Source organism: Tursiops truncatus, chromosome 7 (assembly GCF_011762595.2).
Source record: "Tursiops truncatus isolate mTurTru1 chromosome 7, mTurTru1.mat.Y, whole genome shotgun sequence".
Classification (NCBI taxonomy): domain Eukaryota; kingdom Metazoa; phylum Chordata; class Mammalia; order Artiodactyla; family Delphinidae; genus Tursiops; species Tursiops truncatus.
In genome coordinates this window covers 4,270,836-4,288,219 of record NC_047040.1, presented here as the reverse complement: position 1 = coordinate 4,288,219, position 17,384 = coordinate 4,270,836, and the positions used below count along the sequence as shown (strand labels likewise).

Sequence of the window (17,384 nt, the reverse complement as noted above, 5' to 3'; positions counted from 1 at the left end):
GTTTCATTCATTCGTTCACTCATTTAGAACTACGTGCCAGACACTGGACTAGGCACAGGGAAAAAGCAGTAAACAGAAGATTAAAAACATCCTTGTTTTATTCAGTTTACATTTTATTGTGCTAAGAATTAACCCTTGTCTTTAAATTTTTACAATAAGAAGTGGGCGTTCCATTTCATCAAATATTTTTTTTGCATGACCTGGAATGATAATATTGTTTTTCCTGATGCACGTAGTCTTGCATTCTCCTACCACTGAACCATTTTTATTCCTAGGAATAAACACGTGTGTCTAACTCTGAATGACTTGGAAACCTAGAAGTCCTAACTGAAAGAACAAGTGAGTCAGAAAAATCAAAACACAAACAAGTTGGAAATGAATCAAGAAAAATAATCATGACACATAATTTTCTATCCTGCAGAATGAGGATTCAGTAACATAAGTGGAAGCCTCTAATTTCCCTTCTCCCAGATTTCATCAGAGGAAACAACAAAACATGCACTGGGGACAGTTTTGGGAGCAGAAACTGTGGAAGCATATCTCCCAGGCACTAGAATCCCTGTGGAGGAGGCTCCTGGGGCCTGGTCACGGCGATCCTCCAAGAAGGAGGTGCCCCTGGGCTGCCCCAAGAAAAGCCAGGATTGTCAGTGGCCGCAGGACACCGAGCCCGAACTTGCCTTTCTGGAGAGGAAAGGGAGCCACTTTTTAAGGCAGGGTCAAGACCTGCCTTAGGTTTCTGAAGGATGAGTCTTCCTCTCTGTGTCCACAGACTCTGAGGCATCTCCTGAGTTCTCTGTGTCTTGGTGTCCACACCTTTGTGTCTCTCCTTCCTTTTGAGTGGGGCTGGGACCCAGGACTGGCTTGTAGCCAGCAGAACACAGGAAGCATGAGGACAGGATATCACTTCCCTGATGGCTCTCCACGGCCGTAATTCCCACCTCTCTCCCAGACTCTCTCTTGCTGGCTTCGGTGAAGCAAGCTGCCATGGTGAGAGGCCCACCTGGCAGGGAGCCGGGGGCGGCCTCCAGCCAACCGCAAAGAACCGAGGCCCACAGCCAGGAGAGCATGGAAACAGGTGAGACCTTGACCACAGCCTTGTGAGACCCTGAGCAGAGGATGCAGCTAAGCCCAGACTCCTGACCCACAGAGACCGTGGGAGCTGCAGTGGGTGTGGTTTTTCAGTCACTAAGTTTGCAAGTCTGAGTGATAACTGTTATGTATGCAGCTATAGGTGGTGAATACACTGTCCTCATCCTGAAAACAGATTTCAGGGAGCCCGGGTGGTTGCGCGGAGGTGGGTTCATCAGGCTGGGGTTGATGCAGCTCAGACCCCAGGTGGTGGTGAAGTCAGAGGCCTGAGAGGTCGGTGGGCCTGGGGCATATCTGGAAGGTAGAGCCAATGGGATTTTCTGGCCAACTGCAGGCTGGGCTGAGAGAAGATGAAGAGTGGGGGTGACGGTAAGAGACTGGACGGGTGGGTTCACATCTGCTGGGATGGGAGGCTGTGTGGGGAAGCTTTGGGAGGATAAGATGCCAGTGCACTTCTGGATGTGTGGAGCCTGAGATGCCGCCCCCACCCCCAGGTGCCTCTCTGTGGGGATACTGAGTAGGCAGTGGGATCCCCATGTCTGGAGTTTAGGAGAGCGAGCGCTCCGGGCTGGGGACTCGCATGTGGGAGTCAACCAAACAGGGATGGAGTGGAACACTGTGAGCCTGGGTGAGGTTACCATGGACACCAGGAGGGACAGGGAACAGAGGGAGGCAAGGTCTAGGCCCTGGACCTCTGGCTGTTAAGAGGAGGGACCAGCAACACACTTGGGTATATTTTGTGTCCGAGGATTTCTCTCCTCTCTTTTCAGATTACTGGACTGTCATTTATATCACGTGACCAAAATCAGCCTCAAGACGGGATTTGCTGGGCAAAGTTGATGATTTCACGAGCGGCAGCGGCTCCTTCAGGTCAAGTGGCCTGTCCAGCTGGAAAGGCCGAGGTCCTAGGACCCCACTGGGCAGATTCCGCTCTACATTGGCTGCTGGCTCTCTCCTATAAACTGAATGGCTTGAAGGAGATGACCTTGTATCTTTATTTAAAATGCAGTAGGGCTTCCCTGGTGGCGCAGTGGTTGAGAGTCCGCCTGCCGATGCAGGGGACACGGGTTCGTGCCCCGGTCTGGGAAGATCCCACATGCCGTGGTGCAGCTGGGCCCGTGAGCCATGGCCGCTGAGCCTGCACGTCCAGAGCCTGTGCTCCGCAACGGGAGAGGCCACAGCAGGGAGAGGCCCGCGTGCCGCAAAAAACAAACAAACAACAAAAAAAGCAATGTTACTTCTGGATAACCTGATCTAGTGACCGCGCTGAAATGATTTGCAAAGAATCTTCCATGGTAACATATTCCTTTTTAAGCACTGCGCGCTCAGAACCTGAGATCATGGTCTCCTTTAATCCTCCCAACAGCCCTGTGAGGTGGGTGCTACTTTTGCCGTCAACGTTTTTCAGATGAGAAAACTGAAGCTTAGCAAGTTTCACCGGCTGCCCCAGCAGAACCAAGCTTGGAGCAAGTCGAGAACCTGCAGGCTCCGCTCCCCGGCCGGGCACTTTACACAGGCAGAGCTGCGCTGACGGCCAAGGAAGGCACACGGGTGGTTTAGGTTCCAATAATAAAGCTGTAGGAACTTCCCTGGTGGTCCAGTGGTTAAGTCTCTGCCTTCCAATGCAGGGTGTGTGGCTTTGGTCCCTGGTCAGGAGCTAGGATCCCACATGCCTCGCGGCCAAGAAAAAAAAAAACACAAAAAACCCCCAAAACATGAAACAGAAGCAATACTGTAACAAATTCAATAAAGACTTTAAAAATGGTCCACATCAAAAAAATAAAAAAATAAAAATAAAAATAAAGTGGGCTGCTCCCACTAATCAGAGGTGTGATTTGAGCAAATCGCTCCATCACTGTGGGAGGCTGGTAGGTTTCCCTCTCCTCCAAATGATGCTGTTGAACTAGGTTTATTCATTCGTTATTAAAAAGTAAGTAATGTGTGTCTATCAGACAATTTCTAAAGTTCCTTTCAGCTCTAGAAGCTATAATTCATGTATGACAATGTTAATGGGGGAAGGGCAATGTTAATTTCTTACAGAATATTCAACGATTAATGTTACTTTCCTATAAAAATCACCTTCAACAGACCTACCTGCCTTTATATTCTTTTATTTAAGGGAGCCTGAGGAGAAAAACACCCATGCCTTCTGTGTTTCAGTTAGCAAACGTGAGGCACAGAACATCTGGTAAAGTTAGAGCTGATTAAAAATTTATGCATATTGTCAAAAATTCTTTCACAAACCTGAAAAGGACCAGCTCTAGAGTCTGCAGTGATTTAGAAAGCAGAACTACTAAAATGATAAATTTTTCCCCTGAGCTCTGACACTGAGCTTCAACGGTCCCACCGTTTCAGATGCCCAGGGCAGAGATTTATCTGTGTTTCACCAAGTATGAAAAATATATGGATGGAGGGGTTTCCGGCCGGTCCCCCCCAAGTCATCCAACTACCTCCCTTAATGTCAGCAGGCTCATAAATTTCTCCTGCGTTCTAAAGAAAGCAGCTTGTGCCACCGCACAGAAGCCTCCAAAAGTGTCACTTGCTGCCTATAAATTCACTTACACTCAATAAAGGCAATTGGCTACACATGGACTTAATTACCACGGCCCTCGTTGGGAAACTGAGGGGTTTGCCATCTCTCGAAGCAGAGGTGGAAAAAGGCGTGTGCAAAGCAAGGCGATTTCTCAGTGGCACATTACAAAATCTGATTTATTCATTGATGGTTCTACTTATCAGTGGGCTATGATTAGCAGTTGCTACTCCAGAAAGAAGCTTCCTTCTTTTTCTTTTTTTTTTTTTGTGGTATGCGGGCCTCTCACTGCTGTGGTCTCTCCCACTGCAGAGCACAGGCTCCGGACGCGCAGGCTCAGCGGCCATGGCTCACGGGCCCAGCCGCTCCGCGGCACGTGGGATCTTTCTGGACCGGGACACGAACCCACGTCCCCTGCATCGGCAGGCGGACTCCCAACCACTGCGCCACCAGAAAAACCCGGAAGCTTCCTTCTTGATTCCAAAGTATTATCGTTGCTCATGCTTGAATCCTACAGGAACCTCCCTGCCCTGCGCTCACTTTTTGTTAAAAGGAACAATATACTACAGATGACGTCATTGATTATTTAGACTTTGGTTACTCTTTTGTTGAGAAAATGTTACATACGCTTTATTTTCACCTTTTGTCTGAAATATTTATCTGTATAGACAAATTCATACCCAAGCAAGAACAAATCACTTTAGGAAGGAATGGAGAGAATTTTCCATTTAAATAGACGGCCGTCCATTTCTGTTCATGCACCTATAGTTCTAAAGCCCAGACATCATTCATCCATAGACTTTTCCTCATTTAAAGGAGTGAGTCACTGCCCTTCCTAACTCAAGAGTCCAGAAAGTTTAGGAAACGAAACTTTACAGATGTTTACATTTTAAACTCATTGCCTATGCGTTACTTTCAAAATTAATCTTTCATAAACAGCAACAGAGTGAATTACAGAAAAGAGAAGCTTTAGAGTATAAAGGTTAATTCTGAAGATCCTCTGACCTTAGTTCTATCGAGTGACCAGCACCTATTTATGAAACATAAAGGCATGATCATTTCTGTCTGAAGCAACACGTGTATCGACATATGTCACCACACGACACAAAATTTAAGAGCCTGTTGAAACAAACCCAAAGGCTCCATGTCCAAAGAACAGTTTGTCCTGCCTTGCGATGTATGAAGTACCTATGACGGAGGCGGCTTCCAGTGACTTTAGCAGAGAGTCAGTAGATTTCGGGGCTTTCACATTCCCAGGATAATACTGGTTTTAATTTTTTCAGTGGTTTTCTGACACTCCTGAAGGCGATTTCCTACACTTTCCCACCTCCCTGGAAGGTGTGCAGAGGGTGGCAGCGCCTCTAGCCCAAGCCTACTCAAAGTATAATCTCAGGACCAGGACTCTGAGCATCTCCCAGGAGCGTGTTAGAGATTCGACACCAAAGACACAGGTAACCAAGGCAAAAATAGACAGGTGGAAGCACAGCAAACTAAAAACTGGTGTGCAGCAAAGGAAACCATCAACAAAACGAAAAGGCAGCCTACAGAATGGGAGAAAGGATTCACAAAGCATTCATGTGATAAGGGACTAATATCCAAAATATATAAAGATCTCCTACAACTCGATAGCAGAAGACCCCCAAATAACCTGGCTTAAAAATGGGCAAAGGAAGTGAATAAATATTTCTCAAAGAAGACATACAAATGGCCAACAGGTACATGAAAAGATGCTCAACATCACTAATCATCAGGGAAATGTACATTGAGATAACAATGAAATGTCACCTCACATCTGTGAGGATGGCTGTTATCAGAAGAGGAAAGATAAGTGTTGAGGAGAATGTGGAGAAAAGGGAACCCTTGAACACTGTTGGTGAGAATGTACATTGGTTCAGTCATTATGGAAAACAGTATGAGAGGTTCCTTAAAAAATTAAAAATAGAGTTACCATGTGATCCAGCAATCCCACTTCTGGGTATATATCCAAAGGAAATGAAATTGGGATCTCAAAGAGTTACACGTCTTCTGTCTATCAAATATATCTCAATACAAAAATTTGAAAAAAAAAAAAAAGAGTTACACGTCCACTGTGAAATAACAGAAGAGGTATCGATTGGTCTCTGCCTCCGGCTGCTGGCACAGAGCTCCTAAATCCCTTGGCATTTCCGTGAGAGGAGAGCGTTCTGTTCTAATGAGGAGATGCTGGGTGGGCTCCTGGGGCGGGGACAAGCCACGATTAGAAGCTGAGACATTTAGCCCCACCCTCTACTGTCCAGGAAGGGCAGAGGAATGAAAATTGAGTTTATGATCAATCACGCCTACGTGATGAAGCCTCCATAAAATTTCCCGAAGTATATGGGGTTCAGAGACCTTCTGGGTCGGTGAACACGTGGCGGAGCTGGGAGGGTGCTGCCTGGAGCATGGGAGCTCCGTGCCCCTCCCCGCAACACCTTGCCCTGTGCGTCTCTTCTATCTGGATGTCCATCTGTATCCTTTACCATTTCCCTTTATAATCAAAAAGTAAATGTAAGTAAGTGTCTCCCTGAGTTCTAAAAGCTATTTTGGCAAATTATGGAACCCAAGCGGGGAGTCATGGGAACCCCGATTTATAGCCGATTGGTCAGCAGCACAGGTGACAACCTGGGATTTGACACTGACATCTGATGTTGGGGGAAGCAGTTTTGTGGGACTGAGCCCTTAACTTGGGGGGTCTGAGGCTCTCTCCAGGGAGTGTCAGAACTCCACTGAATTGTAGGACACCCAGCTGATGTTGCAGAGAGTTGCTTGATGTGTGGACACCCCCACGTGGTGTCAGAAGACAGCGTGGATGTGGGTGAGTAAAGGAGACACACACAGGAGGAAACGTTTTTCTCTTTACACACATCCTTGTTCACTGCAGCGTTATTCACGAGAGCCAAGATATGGAAACAACCCAAAAGTCCATCAACACATATATGGATAAGGAAAATGTGGTACATACATGCGATGGAGTATTATCCAGCCATAAAAAGAAGGAGATCCTGCCATAGGTGACAACATGGATGAATCTTGAGGACACTGTGCTAAGTGAAGTGAGTCACACACAGAAGGACAAATACTACATGATGTTGCTTATATGAGAAATCTAAAATAGTCCAATTCAGAGAAGCAGAGAGTAGAACAGTGGTTGCCAGGGGCTGGGGGGAGGGGGAACCAGGAAGGTATTAGTCAAATGATGCAACCTTTCTGTTATACAAGATGGGTAAGTTCTAGAGATCTACTGTATAGCATAGAGCCTATAGTTAACAATACTGCACTGCACACTTAAACGTTTGCTAGGAGGGTAGATCTTATGTTAAGTGTTCTTATCACACGCACAATAATAAATCAGTAAAAGAATGGGAAGTGGGCTTCCCTGGTGGCGTAGTGGTTGAGAGTCCGCCTGCCGATGCAGGGGACACGGGTTCGTGCCCCGGTCCGGGAAGATCCCACATGCCGCGGAGTGGCTGGGCCTGTGAGCCATGGCCGCTGAGCCTGCGCGTCTGGAACCTGTGCTCCGCAACGGGAGGGGCCACAGCAGTGAGAGGCCCACGTACCGCAAACAAACAAAAACGAATGGGAAGTAATTATACAGAAAAAGAAATGCAGACTCTTAGTTCCCGCCCAAGGTCTACTGAATCAGAACTTCGGGGGTGGGGGGTAAAACCCGTTTTGACGGGCTGTCCAGCTGCTTTTGAAGCATGCAGCAGCGTGAGAGGCACTGCGATCTGGCCCAACGTTAATTACAGTATCTCGCTGGACCTTCAGCTCTCCTCTGCCCGTGACCGCAGCTCAGCTCAGCACACGCGTTACATCTGCTGAATCTCAGGCACTGTGCTGGGTTTGAAGAAAACCAAAGAGGACATTGCTGCCCTGCCCCCGCAAAGGCTTGCAATCTAGAGGGAAAGACAGAGGCTCAGTGGGGGTGGGGGGACCTTGGGAGCCAGGGGTATGACCGTGGACCATAGAGAGAGAGTCTGGCTGCTGCATTTGCAAAAGAGCCTCAGGGCCTGTCTTTCATCATGACTTGGTGCCTGGATAAGCCCAGAGAGCCTGTAGCTGCTGGGTGTTCTTAGTCTGATTTACTGTGACGACTGACAGCAAAATACGTGATTTCACGCAGGTGTGCACCTGTCCCCAAGGCCTCTGTGAATAACCTTGATTTCTCACCCACCTCTTCTTATGTCTTCCATTCAACCTAATATATTTTCCACCAAAGCGAACGGCAGAGAAAAAAAAAGCTATTCACCTTCTCACAGGAGTAATCCACATGTGTTCACATCTCCTCCACAGACCACAGCTGCTTTTGAGAATTCACTGAAAATATCATTACGCAAGGAATTCAAAATAACGACCCCTAATCACCTCCTCTGGCCATCCCTTTCCCACTGTCCTCCTGAAATTTCTTTTTTCTTTCTGAAAGTAACTCATGCTCAATGTAGAAAATTTGGAATACGAAGGAAAAGAACCAACAGAGCCGTGGTCCCAGTCCCGGGAAGATACCTATTGTGAACATTCTAGTGGTTTCTTTCCGATGTCCTTAAAAGTCCTCAGAACAATTCTGAACCTTTCCCTGAGAACCCATCTCGTTTTACACAATGATCAGGCTTCATTGCTCTGCTCACCCTGGTTTTAGTTCTGCCCGTAGCGACCCAAGTTTTTAGCCAAGTTACCTGAGCCCTCTGAGTCCCTTTTGTCACCTGTAAAATAATTGGAATCAGCCAGTTTTCTCAAATCCCACGATTCCTCTGTCTTTCTCCCTCTTACCTACACAGACCATCACCTCACTCTGCGGGAAGAGGCTTTGAAGCAGGGACAGAGAAGGAGTCAGGAACAAGGAGAGCTCCTGGTTTCCGGGTGGTACCTAGTGAGCAACACGGCCTTGGGCAACGGCCATCTTTTCCTATGAAATGACCACGGAGCCCAAGACACACAGGACAAGCCTTCCGTTGCTCGAATGCTCAGAACAAGGAGGCACATTTGCCGTTGGGGGAGCATCATCGCTTTTGGAATCAAGAGACTGGAGTATGAATGGCCTCTCACGAGCCATGAACCCCGAGTAAGGCACTCAGCCTTTCTAAGCCTCGGGATCCCAGAAGAGCATCCGTGGGAAGCGCCTGGCGAGGTCCCTCTTGGAGGAGCAGTAGACAGGTACGCAAGTTCAGAAGGAGTGAACAGGGATGGAAGCCGGTGCAGGCCCGGGAGGTCCTGGCAGGGGGACAGCATTGGAGGCTGGATGGGAGAGGTCTGAAAGTCTTTTCCAAAAGAGACATACACTTTTCCAGGCTGATAGGAAACTCCGTCGTTCCGCCTCGCTCCAAACACGTCCCCATCCTCAGCAAATTTCTGCACGTGTCTGGGAGTTCTCCTGGGTGGTGAGTGCACCATCCTCTCCACTTGCAGATAATTCTTGAGCCCCCTCCAGTGTAAACTCCTGGAGCCCTAGATTGGCATAAACTGTGCGGGCGAGAGACAAATCTGCAGGTCTCTCCAGGTCCACATATCTTAAAATGACAAAGCTTGACCTGCAGAACTGTACACAAAAGGGTGAACTTTACCGCATTTAAATTATATCTTAATTTTTTTAATCAAAAAATTAACAAAGCATTCCAAGGCCTCTTCCAGGAAGGATGTACGTCTGCTGGTGATCTGTAGACATGTCACGTCTTGGCTCCCCCGCCCTGGGGACTGAGAGCACATTCCACCCCGTCTAATTTTTGTCCGCCTACCCTGTTATTATCCCTCAGTTTATCCCCACCCCCAGCACTGGCAGCCCTTCCTCCCCCGCCTCCATCCCCAGCCAGTCTCTCCTGCAGATCAGGAGGCAGCACTTGAAAAGATGCTTACAGCGGCGAATATAAAGGCTCCAGACCCAGGAGGGAAAACGCAGGGCACTATGGCTACGGCAACTCTTCCAAACTGCAAACTGTGTGTCTGAGAATGTACCGGCCTTCCTGTACGTTTAAAATAATTTGAGGCTGTATCATATGCCACACGTTGCTCTAAGGGCTTTATATGTATTATTCTCTGTTATCCTATCCATGAGGTCGATACTGTTAATATCCTCATTTTAAGTTGAGGAAATGGAGACACAGAGAGGTTAAGCAACTGGTTCAAGGACACACAGTCTGTAAGTGCTAGAGCCGGGACTTGAACCCAGGCAGCTTGGCTCTCAGACCACTCCTCCTGTGTGTGCGTGTGTGATTTGTAATGTATTTGTTTATTATAGAGAGCATGATAGATGCCATCACATCATAAGATTAAAAGGCATTTTATTTCGCAGTCAGGCTCACCCTGCTGAGGACCAACAGCATCCCAAAGCCCCCAGAGCCCTTCCTCTTAGCCATCACCTCTGACTGACTGTGTGTTGGCTTAAAAAATGGAATAAGGCTATGTAATTTACTACCACTTCCAGATTCCTCAAGATTAAAAGGAACCTGCTAAAACCCCAGGAGAACTGCCACAGGGCCAGTCCCAGGGCTGTCACCCCATTTGAGGGTCTTACTTCTCTCTAGATTGAAGGTGAGCTGGATGCCGGGCATAGTTTCAACAAACTCAGTTAAAAAATGCAGGTGGGGAGAAGTGGTCCACACAGGACCAATTGCAAAGAGACAAAGGCCTCGATTTGGCCCGGTTTTCAGAGCTGACAGCTACTCAGGTGCCTCTGATGCTCGTGAGGGAAATGGAGGAAGAGGCTGTTGCACGGACAAGAGCCCACAGTCCCACGGACTTCAAGGTTCTCCTTTTATCACCCTAAGGGGTTGGATGAGGTTACTTTATGATACTTCAAAATGAAGCTCATCCGTGGATCGTAACACTTAGATGACGGTTTATGACAGGTCCCAAGCCAAAAGAAATACTAATGATAGCAAGAGAGTTTCTGGAAACAAGTATCCCCACGACTGTGCCATCCAATATGGTAGCCCCTAATGACACATGGTTATCTAAGCTTAAATTTGAATGAATTAAAATTAAATTAAATTAAAAATTCAGCTCCTCTGTCACCCTACCGTCTTTCAAGTGCTCAATAGCTGTATGTGGCTGGTGGCTACTGGAGTGGACAGAACACATCAGACCAATTCCACCACTGCAGAAAGTCCTATTGGACAGTGCTGACCGAGAGGACTACGAACTTCTCGTTTTGTCCTTCGTTAGGAATGCTGCCAGCGAATGAAAGAAAGAAGAGTACTTATCTCATGGGGTTGCTGGGGATTGTGGTAGGCTGAATAACAGCCACCAAAGATACTGGGTCCTAATTCCTGGAGTCTCTGAATGTTATTCATAAGAACAAAGATATCGATATTTGAGATGTGATTAAGAATCTTGGGATAAGATTATCCTGGTGGGCCCTAAATGAAATCCTAAGTGTCTTATAAGAGAAGAACAGAGAGAGATTAGAAGAGAAGGAGGCAAGTGACCACGAAGCAGAGATGGGAGTGATGCAGCCACGAGCCAAGGAGTGTCGGCAGCCTCCAGAAGTGGAAGATGTGAGGAACCGACTCTCCCCTAGAGCTTTCAGAGGGAGCACAGTCCTGCCGAGTCCATGATTTCAGACTCCTGACTTCCAGAACTGGAAGAAAATAAAATTCTATTGGTTTAGGCCACCAAGTTTGTGGTCATGCCTTACAGCAGTAATTGCAAATTAATGCAAGGGTTAAACTACTTTATATATATACTACATTTTAGAGGTCACTTAAGAAAAAAGACATCACAAAGGGAAGCATATAAATGACGGGGCAGTTCACAGAAGAAATGCTATTGACAAAAAGTCCAAAAGATTTTTCAATCCCTCCAAATAATAAAATGAATGCAAATTAAGGGACAGCACTGTTCTCTTATCAATTTGACAAAATATTAAAAAGATCATCATTGATTCATTAGCCAGTCCATCCATCCAACAGAACGTTAAGCAATCATGAAAGACATCTTTTTGCAAAATATTTTAAGGACGTAGGGAAACCCAGTGTTAAATTTTTAAAAATTAGTAAAAGGATTCATAAAACTGTAGTTAAAATATACACATGAGAGAAAAATACTGGAAAGCAATTTACCAAAAATTTTTATAGTAGCTATCTCTGTCTACTAAAATTATAGACAATTTAAATTTTCTTTTTTAAACTGTCTTGTAAATTTTCTACAATGAGCATGTATTAGTTTTAACACTGGAAAAAAAAGATTTCCTTTAAAATAATTTAAAAATCAACTTGAACCACAAATCCTAGTATTTGATAAAATACTGGGCAACTTTTGGCAACTACAAGTATTGATTAAATCAGCTAAGAATTAGTATTCAAAATTGTGGGAGTTTATATTTGTAACTTCTAGTCATTTTTTAGTTGTCACTGTATGTCCTGTTGGAATTTATCCTGAAGACTGATCACGTTTCATGTTTCAAAAGACAATATTTGCTTTTTATTTGTCTTTGATTTAAAAAAGCAAGGAAAGGGATTTTATCAAAGTCAATCAGATAAATGTAATCCAATTATGAAAATAAATCCGCCCTCGACCTTACATTACTTCAAAAGGAGGGATCTTTACGTCTCTGTGAATTACACACAGATACCCATGGGAGCTGCTCTAACTCAGCCTCCAAACTGTCAGGTCAGTAACAGCAGGATGGAATGTCCTCAAGGGGACTGGCCGGGAGGGCTGGGTCTTCAAAGAAAGCCCAGAGCCAATGGGAGGGGCTGCTCCCAGGAGGCCATCAGGAGTCTCCCATGACCCTCCCAGCACCTCAGACGGGGGAGCAACTCACAGTTACTGCCAAGCTCAAGGCGCCCTATCCTTTCATCAAAAGAATTTCCAGCAGTGTTCTGCAGGTATTGCATCAATATACTTTTTAAAAAATTAGGGTGTTTTAACATTTCAAATGTTTGTTTTGGATCATCCCAAATTAACTTCTTGCCTTTCTTTTACTTCTAATATAGTTTTAACTAGGCTTTTTCATTATAAAAATAATACTTATTGAAAGAAAGACTTCTAAGCGTACAGGAGAATATGAGATAAAAGTAACATCACTACTCTTGTCCCCAGAGGTGGCCATGCTAATAAAGTTTCTAGTGTATCCTTCCAGAAATTTCCCATCCATATGCATACATATATTTAATAAATTAAATGCATGTGTGAATATATCTTTGTATATGTGTGTATACATATATTTTATATATTTTAGCTTATTTGGAGTTATAATTGTACATAGTGCTTTCAACTTGGTTATATCACCTAACAATAAATTGGATTATAAAAGTCTATCTAAAATTAAAGAATTATTTCATTTGTAGAAAACATGGTTGTGGGCATCTGTTCTCTGATGTCCTGAGAAAAGGGAGGAAAGTTGCTGATAAGGAAAGTTCATGAACACAGGGCATATCATCTTCATTAACTATGAAAATGAAGGTTTCAATTATAAACCAAGGTGATAAAATCAGAAGACAGTTCTTTTGAAACAATGCCTTTCTGCTTAAAGTTCCACGATTGCACAAAATCATCCTGAGTATATTTCCTCCAGACACAATTATGTAATTAGATAAGAAAGGAAAAGGGCAATACTGCTGGCTTGCACTACCCACTGCTTGGATGGGGACTGTATCCACCACTCTCTCCTCAGCACGAGGCACTGTCCTCACAGGGTTTGCCATTTATCTGGGGGAGGGGCATATGAATGAGCAGGTGTGTACAATACGGTAGGAATAATAATGGTCTGCATACTGGGGTCGAAGTCTCCCGTATCTTAACAACCCCACAAAATAGGTTTGAGTCTTGTTCTCATATCACAGATGAGGAGACTGACAGCACAGAGAGGTTAAGCGACTGGCCCAAGGCTGCACAGCTATTTCTCAGGAAGCAAGGCTCCAGTTTCTGTGATTATGCAGATCGCCTGGAGCGGGAAGGGGAAGATGCGGGCAGAGCTCAAGGAGGAGATGGAGAGGAACTGTAGGGAAGCACTCAGGGAGGGTTTCATACAGAGGATGGATTTGAACAAGAAGTTGGTGAGGCAGAGTGGTGGGGGAAGGGAGGAGAAGGTAGACAAGTGGGGACACCATCTGCGTCTTGGGCCCCATCCTCCAGGGGACTCAGCCAAGGAGGGGATGAGTGCTGAGATCCCAGCAGAGACCGTGGAGTGGCTGAAGAGCATCAGGGACCATCTGGGCAGTGCTTGTCTTCCTGGGTGTGCAGCATATGATGGGGTTGGACGGAGCCAGGAGGAGGGGACCTGCTGCTGGAAGGTCTGAGAGATCCCGCCCGTCCCCCAAGGCCTGAGAAGGGCACCCTGTACGCTCCTGGGGAGTGTGGGTGTCCTGAAGGAACCAGCGTCCAGCGGGATGAGGCCTGTTCAGGAAGTGAGAGGTCTGAATTGTAGCTGTCCAGTGAGTGAGGGCACGTGGCAGAAACCACAGGCCACAGGAGGAGGTCCCCAGAGACCAGGTGGACTGGTCTCTCCTCGTGGACCAGATGGCTACACCACCCGCCTGTGGAAACCAGCCAGGGCGCTGACATAGCCCGAGCCCAGATGCTGTTCACTCTGCTGGCCCCCAGCCGATGCTGTGAAGGTTGGTAACTTCCCTTTGCAGTCAGCTGCCACAAGGGAAGAAAAACAGGGACATTCGTGATAGGGAGGCATCTGAAGTGACTGCACATTTACTCAAAATAGACAGTCAACCTTAAAGAGGCTATTTAAGCCAGAAGAGATTGTTACCTACAATTGTTACCGATTAAGTTTTTCTTATACTGTGAGTGGGAGTTTGGCAGGGGGGTAGCGGGGTAGTCTGAGAACAAGGCTAGTGATTGGAATACTGGGTTTTGGTGTTTGAATAACAAAATAACATGCTATTTTAAAATACTGAAACACTAACATCTTTGTTGATATATCTTTGATCTATTTCTAACAGCTTTATGGATGTGTAATATATAATAAACTGTTCATATTCAAGTGTACAATCTGATAAGTTTGAGATATCTACCTATCTGCCTATATATATATATATATATATATATACATATGTATACACACACACACACACATGTATATGTATATCTTATGTCTCCATGAAGCCATCACCAGAATTAAAAGTAAGGAGGGGGCTTCCCTGGTGGCGTGGTGGTTGAGAGTCCGCCTGCCGATGCAGGGGACACGGGTTCGTGATCCGGTCCGGGAAGATCGCACGTGCCGTGGAGCGGCTGGGCCCGTGAGCCATGGCCGCTGAGCCTGCGCGTCCAGAGCCTGTGCTCCGCAACGGGAGAGGCCACAGCAGTGAGAGGCCCGCGTACCGCAAAAAAAAAAAAAAAAAAAAGTAAGGAGGAAGCTGATAAAGTGAAGAGGGGATATATGCGTATGTAAATATCTCCCTCCCTATCAGCATCTTTTCTCTATCTCTTTATTATTATCAGTTATCAGTATAGAATTAATACAGTGTCAAATTTCTCATTTTAAAATATTCCTTTCATTTAAAATATCCCGTTTGGCAATAAAATATCCCTGATAAATACAATATAAAGAGAAAAGCTCACAAAATTAATCGATTTTGAATTTTAAAAAACCATAACTATGGGCTTCCCTGGTGGCGCAGTGGTTGAGAGTCCGCCTGCCGATGCAGGGGACACGGGTTCATGCCGGGAAGATCCGGGAAGATCCGGGAAGATCCCGGGAAGATCCGGGAAGTTCATGCCGGGAAGATCCGGTCCGGGAAGATCCCACATGCCGCAGAGCGGCTGGGCCCGTGAACCATGGCCGCTGGGCCTGCGTGTCCGGAGCCTGTGCTGCGCAACGGGAGAGGCCACAACAGTGAGAGGCCCGTGTACCGCAAAAAAAAAAAAAAAAAACAAAAAACCCATAACTATTTGAAAGCCCTATTTATATAATAAAGGACAGAACTCCCCAATCAAAAGCATGTAACTGTTATATCAAACATTCCTGAAGAAACTTTGTTATAAAATTTAAGTATCATTGAGGAGATAGCATGTTAGAATCCCATACAGAATTAACACAAGAGAAGCTTATGATTGTTCAAGTTTTTCTGAATCATTGTAAAATAATTGATGTACGTTAGACATCTGTTGCTGCATGCTAAGTCACCCCAACACTTAGTGACCGAAACCACACATGTTTATTGTGTCACTGTTTCTGTAGGTAGGGAACTAGATGTGGCTCAGGTGGGTATCTCTGCCTCGGGGTCTCCCACGAGGCTGCAAACAGTGCTGGCTGGGGCTGCAGCCTCATCTGACCCCCCCCCCCCCCCCGGGGAGAATGCCCTTCTAGTTCACGCGTGTGGCTGTGGACAAGATTCAGCTCTTCTCAGGCTGGAAGGAGGCCCAAGTTGCTTGCTGGCTGTCACCAGAAACCTCCCTCCATTCCTTCCACGGGGCCCCTCTGCTGGGCAGCAGGTGACCCCTCTCAGAGCCAGGGGTGAAAGCAAGTGAGGGGGGCGAGAGGCAAGCAAGATGGCAGTGCCACCCCACCTCTTTTGCCGTATTTGTTTTCTTAAGATTTATTAATTTTATTTATTTTTTGCTCTGTCGGGTCTTAGTTGTGGCACGCAAGATCTTCATTGAAGCACAAGGGATCTTTCATTGCAGTGCTTGGGCTTCTCTCTAGTTGTGGTGTGCGGGTTTTCTCTTCTCTAGTTGTGGCGCGAGGGCTCCAGGGTGCGTGGGCTCTATAGTTGAGGCACGTGATCTCATTAGTTGTGGCATGCATGCTTAGTTGCCCCACGGCATGTGGCATCTTAGTTCCCTGCCCAGGGATCGAACTCGCGTCCCCTGCATTGTAAGGTGGATTCTTTACCACTGGACTACCAGGGAAGTCCCCTGCCATGTTCTTTTTATTCTTTTTTTTTTTTTGGTTGCACTGCGCAGCATGTGGGATCTTAGTTCCCCGACCAGGGACTGAACCTGTGCCCCCTGCAGTGGAAGCGCAGAGTCTTAACCACGGGTCCACCAGGGAAGTTCCCCATATATTTTTCTTTAGAAGTGAAGTTCTAGGTCTACATCACACTCAAAGGGAGGACATTACCAGAGGAAGAGGTGGGGTCAGCAGAGGCCATCTGGGAGGCTGCCTACCACAGACATAAACATCTTTTAATGTAATGTTTTGAGAAGGAGTTTGGTTTTCTATTGCCAACAAGTTAAATTCCCTGGTCTTGACGAGCTCATCAAAGTTGGAATCTGAGTGTCTCTGAACCTAATATGGTACAGCACAATACCCACCAAAGAAAACAGGTGGCGAGTCTGCTTCCATGGCCCTGGGACTGATCACACAATCTGCTCTCTTTCCTTCCCCTCTTGAAATAGATTTTTTTTTGCGGTACGCGGGCCTCTCACTGTTGTGGCCTCTCCCGTTGCGGAGCACAGGCTCCGGACGCGCAGGCTCAGCGGCCATGGCTCACGGGCCCAGCCGCTCCGCGGCATGTGGGATCTTCCCAGACCGGGGCACGAACCCGTGTCCCCTGCATCGGCAGGCAGACTCTCAACCACTGCGCCACCAGGGAAGCCCTTGAAATAGATTTTAAAGCTGCTCCAACTGGGTTGCCTACAAAGCGTTTGTTCTACTGTGTGGAAACTTGTACTGTGTTCTTTAAGTGTTTGTTCTACTGTACTTCTCTAATAAAGGAGCACATCTTTTGTAAACAAAAGCCACCTTTTGAAAACAAGCTTTAAATTGCTTAACATTTCACTTAAGAGCATTAAAGAAGACCCTTAATATAGGCAGACCCTTAACACAAGAAGGTCTTAATATACATAAGGCCCTGTC

At 46.3% G+C, this 17,384-nt stretch overlaps 1 protein-coding gene across 1 annotated transcript in view; it reads right to left on the bottom strand.

Moving 5' to 3' along the window:
* Positions 1-17,384, bottom strand: part of DRC11 (dynein regulatory complex subunit 11) — a 170,206-nt gene that overhangs the window by 115,129 nt on the left and 37,693 nt on the right. The window lies entirely within an intron of this gene.